Source organism: Telopea speciosissima, chromosome 7 (genome assembly GCF_018873765.1).
Source record: "Telopea speciosissima isolate NSW1024214 ecotype Mountain lineage chromosome 7, Tspe_v1, whole genome shotgun sequence".
NCBI lineage: Eukaryota > Viridiplantae > Streptophyta > Magnoliopsida > Proteales > Proteaceae > Telopea > Telopea speciosissima.
Genome location: NC_057922.1, coordinates 54450883 through 54459460, shown reverse-complemented (window position 1 = coordinate 54459460; position 8578 = coordinate 54450883).

The window sequence follows — 8578 nt, the reverse complement described above, 5'->3', positions numbered from 1 at the left end:
CTTACTTTTACTTTATCTATATGGTTTTCAGCTTTTTTGTGGTATTGGTCTAAATGGTTTCGAACATGATTACTTTTATTTTGATTTGGACATTATAGCAGGCTTATAGATAACCTTTATATAAATCAGTTACTTCAACAGGAATAGACATTTGGAATAGACATGGTTCGTTAACTTATTGCAGCTGTCCTTTTACTAAATGCTTTCATTGAGTTGCTATTGATGTTCTTGATCTGCTATTGGTATTAAACTGCTGTCTATGTATTGTTTTCACTTATGGTTGATCATCAATTGATCTGCTGTTGGTTACGCTTCATATTCACTATATTGATGATTTACACCACAACAAGATGACACTCTACCTCCTGATTTGCTTTCTTAGACCCCGTACTATTTCTTTCTCATGTGTAGGTTATATAAGTCTTGTACTTGGAAACATATCCCTAGTGGATCTGGTGGTTCGTTACTAAATGGAGGTTTATCTCCGATATTGGTTGATTAGATGTCTGTTTCATTTGTTGAAAATTAAAGATATATCTGGACTGGGCTTATATATTATTCCCTACTGAATTCGTTCTTTTTGAAGTGGAGTTTTTGCGCTCTTATTCTGTTTTTGTAAGAGTTCATTTATAAGTATCGAATTGCAGAATTATGCAGCCGAGGACAGTCTTATTTCCTTCCCCTTTTTCCCCTCATTAATCAGAATTGGGGGGGTTTCTTTTCATCTTGGCCTTGCCTGGCTTGCAAATTCGTAAATTTCTCATTCCCTCATTCCTTTTTTCTTCCCAGTAACGAATTTCAAACTGGGTCGTCATCACCTGGGAAATATAGAATTCATTGCAAGTATTCTTTTAATTTTCAGGCCATCTTTGTAGCGAAAAAACTCTTAAGACTAGCAACTCGACTTCTTTTGTTCGTGTCATTTACTTGAATCTATGGATGGTTTATTGATTTCTGAATTGTAGCCATATCTTTGTGGCTAAGCTGAATAATGATGGACATGATGAAGGATAGGGGCGGCCAACAGCCAACTTCTTCTACTCACTATGTGTTATCCCTTCCATCGGGTTTGAATTCTGATCTCCTGTTAACTTATATATGATTGAAGCTAAATACCACACTTTGGTTGCTATGGTGTTAAAAAAATTAAAAGCATGTTGGTGCTATTTTGCACAAGAGTTGCTTTGGGAGAAGACTATGGGTTGAGAACTAAACAGATGGCATGTGAGAGAGAGAGAGAGAGAGTAATCCGGGTGATTGTATGGTCACCACCAATCCAAAGCTCATCTACTACAACCTGCCCCGAACATCATTTTGAAGGAATCGATATTTCTTTTTCGTATCCAGCAAATGTGTATCACCTCATGTGTCAATGTTGAATTTTGCCTAGATGGATAATGTGGCTAGATGTGATATATGTGGTGGTAAATGAATAATAAAAAAATCGAATACTGAGAGTAATCCGGGAAGAAGATTCTACAAGTGTCGTAAGCACAATTATTTTTTTTATGTACTATGGACCACTTAGGAATGTGTCAATGTGGAAAAGAACAGTGCAAGGTTCGAAGGTGCACTCAAGGACCAGAGATAGGATGAGGTTTTTGATGTTGCCTACATTCCACCTCGGTATTATTAGTAATTATGTATAATTATTTCACTTGTAATGAAGAAATTAACAATTATGTGTAATTAGTTGGTTATGCATAAATTATTTACAACTATGTCTTTTTATATTTGTTGATTGGGAAAAATCATGATTGTGGGATGTTTAAATTTATAGGTGAGGGAAAATATTCGTCTTCCAACCATCAAACAATTTCTACTGTCGAGGGTCTACCCACCGTCACACCAACAATACGTCCTTCCACAGACTATCTGTAAGGATACTTCAGAGGAACAATTATAGTTACCGAACAACAAACAAGGATATATGAATAGCATAAAAGGACGTTAGAGGAGATCCTTGATGCTGTAAAACGACTTGACCTTAACAAGTGAAGAAATCTGAGAAGAGGAATTAAGTCTGTAAAAACTTTTTTTTTTTGCGTATGTTGGACTGGAATTAACATAATTCATGTTAGAAACATGGGACCCAAAAAATGTAGATAGTAACTTCCAAAATAAGAGAGGATGACCCTATAGTAACATTTCACCTGGTGGGAGGAACTCCATGTATCCCGAGCAATCACTCATCACTCGCAAGATCCTTTATATAATATTTATAAGAATATGAGTGAGGCTTATTTCAAGATTGGTTGTTGAATTTAACTAATAACATTGAACTGCCGTTGATGCTCAAATGTGGCATTTCTTATCCTTGAATATTTATGTGCATAATAATAGACCTAGTGAGTGTCCGAGCTTGAATTGCATAATGATATCTAAGTGCTATTTATGCATAAACACAAAAAAAAGTTAAGTACTTAGTACTAATAATCTTCTTACCCAAAAAAAAAAACAACTCTCATTTATTTACAAATTTGGGAATGGGTTTGTTGCCAAACTGTGTAGCCCCTGCACCAGCACAGGTGCCATTGGAAGAAGTTTTGGAGGAGGGAATAAGTCTATAAAAACTCTTTTTCTTGCATATGTTAGGCTGGAATTAATGTAATTCATGATAGGAACTTGATTAACTAAACAATTTTTCGGTCGGATTCAAGATGAACCAACTGACAGAATCAGGGTAACCAAAAGAAGAAAGAGATTGTTGATTACCCTTGAATGTCGATTTGCATGAGCCTTTTCTTGACTATTAATTTTATATTAACAATATTCAAGGTCAATCAGGGTCAGGCCGGCCTATCAAGGTCAATCAGCGTCAAGATCGGGCTAGGCTCTTGTAAACCTTGCCAGGCCCAACTTGGGTCAAGGGTTTGTTGGGCCCTGGAAGGGCTGAGCTGGGCTTGGAATGAGTTAAAAGACCTTCGGGTTGGGCTAGGGTTTAGGGCAAGCCTAACCCAACCCAATCCGTTAACACCCGTAATTTCTATGCTCTCTAAGCAGTTTGCTCAGAGAATCCTCTCCTTCTAAATATTATTAGCGTTTTGATTTGAGGTTAATGTTCCCTTATTGAAGTACTAATTAAAAAGAACATATGCTAGATGTATGTCAATGTGGCAGCTTAATTTGGCATTCTTTTAGTCTACTGAAATTTCCCAAACGATGATATAAAGTTAGGAGAGGGATCGACATGTTGTCCTCTTATATTGACATTATACAAGTATAAAGGGGGAGAAATGTTTTGGTGAGTAGTGATTCGTATATGGGAAAACCCACATCATTAAATACGAGAAAAGAAGAGAGAGTTTGTGAGGAGACATGTACACTATGATGATATGCTGACTTTTTCCCTATAAAGTTTTTAAAGAATTATTTTTAACTTTAGAGTTTCATTAGTTTCATGATCTAAATACGTGGATAAAATATCTAAGATATATATAATTTAGGGAAAATACTTATCACGACGCCAATGTGCATATTCCTACGCATGCCCTATCAAATCCCACCCATGGATCCCACACTCTCTTTCCTCATTAAAAGACCCTATTGAACGATTCGATTTCCTATCCCTTCATTGGTGGAAAATTGTACTTTGACACTGTAGTGATCCCAATCCCTATAATCTAATAAATAATTAGTTATATGATTCAAATAGAGCTGTAAACTTTTTATTTTTTTTATATGAAAATAGAGTATTAAACTTGACTTGTGGCTAAACTAAAGAGTGTTTTCTGGTGAATACAACCAATAATAGCCCTTGATTTGCATGGCTTATATGGATTTGATCAATCCGATTGATTGGGTCACTTGTTGTTTGTTGGAATTTTCTAAATAATGGTGTGGGACTTTAGTCCCACATCAATTATGGAGAAGGAAATCTTTTGGCTTATATATGTTTGTGATCTATTATCAGATGTTATGTTTAGAAAGAATTGTACAGTGCACTTGCAAGCCAGGACGGTGACGGTCCGAGCGCATACAAGTATGTGTGCACGGGGTGCAATGTGGCGCTTTGATGGAGCACTTTTCACTTCGCACTTGCGCATCGTCGCAATGAGGCGCCTTAATCTTTTCTAGGTCGCAGGTCTGAAACCAGTGCGATGGTTATGTTCCAACCATTGGATCAGTGTCTAATCAAAGGGGTGCTTAGGATCTAACCGTTGAATAGGTGGCTGGTCTAATAGGGAGGGGGTGACCCATCCGAACAGCCATATGAGCTCAATGGTTGTACCCATACAAATAGCTAGGTCCAAGCCCATATATAGCCCACGAGTTCAGTCACTCTGATATAATAATTCTCTCTGATACTTTCATTTGATTACTGTCTCTGCAACTAGTCATCAGTCCAGCTTGTTTTATCTTGGGAGGCAGGTTTGCCGCAACCCATTGCAGTAATAGGGTGCAAATACTGTCTTAAGGACAAAACGACGTCCTTGTTCGACTCAGGCCATCTCTTTGTTCTCTTCCATATTTGATCTCAGTTTTGTAACAATCTTAAGACTGTAATTGATCATGGAGGAGACAACAGTGATGAAGATACCTGGGAACAAGATCACCAAACTGGACAAGTTTGATGGTTCGTTCTTCAAGTGCTGGAAAGGGAAGATATATTTCTTCCTCATTGCTCTGAAGATTGCTCATATTTTGATTGAAGAGAAGCCAGTAGCACCGACAAACACCAATGGAGAACCTACAAGTGGAGAAACACTGGTACAAATGAAGCAACGCCAGAAGTGGGAATAAGACGATTTCATGTGCAAATGTTACATTCTCAATGGACTGTCGAACTCAATGTATGATGTATACGGGCCCAAATTTGCAGAAAGCACATCAAAGGAACTATGGGAGGATCTCGACAAGAAGTACAAAATCAAAGATACGGGCAACATGAAGTTTCTTGTGAGTAAGTTATTTGATTACAGAATGGTAGGAGATAAGTCCATTATTTCACAAACTTATGGGTTGCAAGGTCTCATGAATCAAATCATCTCTAAAGGCCATTCTCTTAACGAATCTTTCAAAGTATCTTCCATTATTTCTAAGTTACCTCTTGCTTGGAAAGATTGTTGGGAAGAGTTGAAATAAAAGAAGGATGCAATGACTATGTAAGAGTTGATCAAATATATCCGAGTTGAAGAGAATCCTCGCAAATTGGACAAACTTGAATTGGAGAAAAAATCTCCAAAGGCTCATGTTATAGAAAATGCATCTTGTAAGAGCAAAAAGAGAAAGTATGATGGGAAGGGATCTGTTTCGGATAAAAAGAAGGATACTTTTACTAACCCTAAAGCGGTTTGTTGGAAATGGGAAAAAAATCGTTAAGAGAAGCAACAAAAGGACCAAGCCAACATGGTTGACAATGATGATTGAGCTGCTATGATATCTGAAGTATATAAAGTTGGTGATGATGAAGAATGGTGAATCGATTCCGATGCAACCAAACACATTGCCAAGAACAAAAACTTGTTCAAAGTTAATGAACCTATAGCAGATGGACAAGATCTCTATATGGGAAATTCTTCAACTGTTAAGGTCATAGGAAAGGGCACAGTAGTTCTGATTCTTACATCCGAAAAGAAGCTTACTTTGAATAATGTACTTCATGTTCCTGATATATGTTAACTTGAATGATTAATGTAAATATTAGCTTCTGCAACCATCTGTTTTTAAATTCTTATCCATCGTTATAGGTGTGTGTGTTTGTGAATGATATTAACAGCTTCTGCATCCTTGGGGTTTGGCAGATTGCAATCGTGCAATTTAGTTCACCTACCTAATCCTCTCAGGGGGTGGTTTGGGGTGTGACATCTAGTATCCCATGCAATGAAACAGACCTTATATTACCATTCCAAAAGTTGAGGCAAATAGAATCAATGCCCTTGCAAAATTTGAGGCCAAATAGAAAACATGACATTAGATATCCGGAATTGATGCTAGAATAGATTGTATAAGAACTTTACACCCTGCAAAGGAAAGTTGATCAGTTTTTCAAGAAGTCATTATATTCCTCATTCTTCTTAACACAGTCGAAAATATAGTGGACTAGATATCGTTCTAGTACAGACAAACCCTCGAATCCACAAGGTAATAGAATCCTTAATGCTAGTTTGGAAGAAGAGAAAATATGTGACTTTTGATTAGAAAATGTGAGATAATCTTATAGAAGTTCCAAAGACACCTTTTATAGGTATGTTAACTCACAGAAGGCCAAGAAACTTAAGCGAATTGGAAACTAGAAAAAACCCTAAATCGTGCAACAAACTTCACGGGCCTGAAAAACCCCTAAAACGGATGATTTGTGGTTGTGATTCGCAGGCCTGAAAAACCCTAAATAGAGCACTGGTTGACGTTTCCGAACTGGGGTTGTGGCTCCCGTAACTCCACCCTAGTCAAAAGTTAGGGTCCCGGCAGTGACCCTGGGAAAATCAATATTGTTGTCCAGACCATGTGACCTTCTGCCAATCCAAACGGTCCAAGAATTCGTCCTAGATGTCCTCTACATCAATTTAGATAACCAAACCCAAATCCTTTACTTTTGAACGAGAATGAAAAAGCTTAGTGCCTAAATAGATAGAGACAATAGGCATTTCTTTCATACCTATCAAGGTACATAAATATCTTTTCTCCAAAATTGGGACATTCTTACTAAAACAAAAGTCACTTTTACTTAAGTTGGTTTCTGTCCTAAAAGGTCTTAAAAGAGATCTAGAACAACTTTAATAGTAAAAATATCATCCACAATAGTTCTGTAAAAAATGAAAGTGTCATCCGCAAAGAGTATATGTGAAATTTCAGGAGCTGATCTAGCCACTTTAATGTCTCTAAAGAGACCTGGATCTCCATATGTTGTCAACAATCATGATAATACTTCCATAGCCGAATAAACAAATAGGGGCTTAAGGGGCAACCTTCCTGAATGTCCCTAGATAGCTCAAAGTATTTAAATGGGTTGCCATCCATTTTAATGGAAAATGAGGGGGAGAATGAGATTGTAAATAAGGTTACCCCATTCAACCCCAAATCCTAGGAAGTCAAAAACCGATCGAATAAGTCCCTACTCCAAACGGTCATAGGCCTTATCCATATCAAGTTTTATGGCAACATAGCCTCCTTTCTCCTTTTACTATTGTACTAATAAAGGGAAAATGGTTTCTGTAGGGAGCGTGGTGTTTGCGCCCAAACACATGGGGGTCATTGATCTCTCCACTTGATGCTTCCACATGTACTCTCATTGGCCCTTATGCATGCAAGGGCCATTCTCCCCCACATGATACATTTAATGGAAAAATGAGTCCATATTCTAGGTGTTAAACAGTCCATTTGATCTGATTTCAATCAAGGATAACTCGGACTTGGGCTAATAATGGGCAAAATTGAAGCCTTGGGGCATCCAAATTTATTTTCTTTGCTATCTCATTAATAAAAGAAAGGAGAGGGTTCCCCACAATCTCAATGTGGGGAGGAATCTACATGCCACACCAATGGTTGTCCTAAAAAAAGTATCATCCACATGGGACAGACATATTCAGAGCAAGATGGATAAAATAATAAAAAACAAAACCCATGATAGTGAGGAATTGCACTTTGGCATTGTGAGGAGTTTTCCCCTAAAAGGGATTATCGATGGTGTTTTTTGTCTGGGAGCATAGTATTAGTGCCTCCCAATCTCTCATTCTCTATGAAATGACATTTTTATCCTTTGTTGGGGTGGAAAGAGATAGACTTAGGGAGTGCTAGTGTATGCTGTGCTCCCGATGGAGAACTCAATCCCAATGAATTATTATCTTTGTAAGACACCTCCCCAAAAAATGTCCATAGACCTTGATCTATAAATTTCCCACTCATTCAATATATAATTTGTTCGAATGTTAGGTAGCTTTGGGATCTTCTTGATGGGCCTCCCATCAAAATCTATGGTTTTATCTCAAAGCGCACGGCTCATTATTTATGGGCCTTTTTTTTTTATATATTTCTTTATTAGGTTTTCTTTCGTGTCACTATGTCTAGTGAAAATTTTTACTTCACCATGATTTTCTTATCTCCAGTTTTCACTCAGGTTATTCTAATAAGAAAGGTTTATATAACAATTTACAAACTAATACCTCATCAAACCTCTACCCCCATCTCTAGTTCCCCTCCCTCTTCGTCTCTGGGATCCCCTCCCCGTCCCTCTCCCTCCTACAATTCTCTCCGATCATGTTGCAAGGACTGATGTAGGTGGGAACATCTGAGACTCTGGTGCCTGATTTCCTCCTTGAATCTCTCCACATCAGACATGGACTTATAAAAGGATATTGAGGGTACCATTTATCTGCTAATGCAAGGACCAAATCTTGGTCCTTTCAGACTCTATAAGTGAAATCCATGATTGCATCGTATATACTGGCCTTCATCCATATGTGTCCATACAATGGCAGCAAACAGGAGACCCAATGCTTCCATTTCATCTAGGGACACCTATGGACTTTTGGAGGCTATTTGCAGGGTCTTAAAGTGATGATTTTGGAAAGAAGATAAACTATAGGAATCCCAACTGCTTCATTACATGATATACACACGGTTTGAGGAATCTATCAAT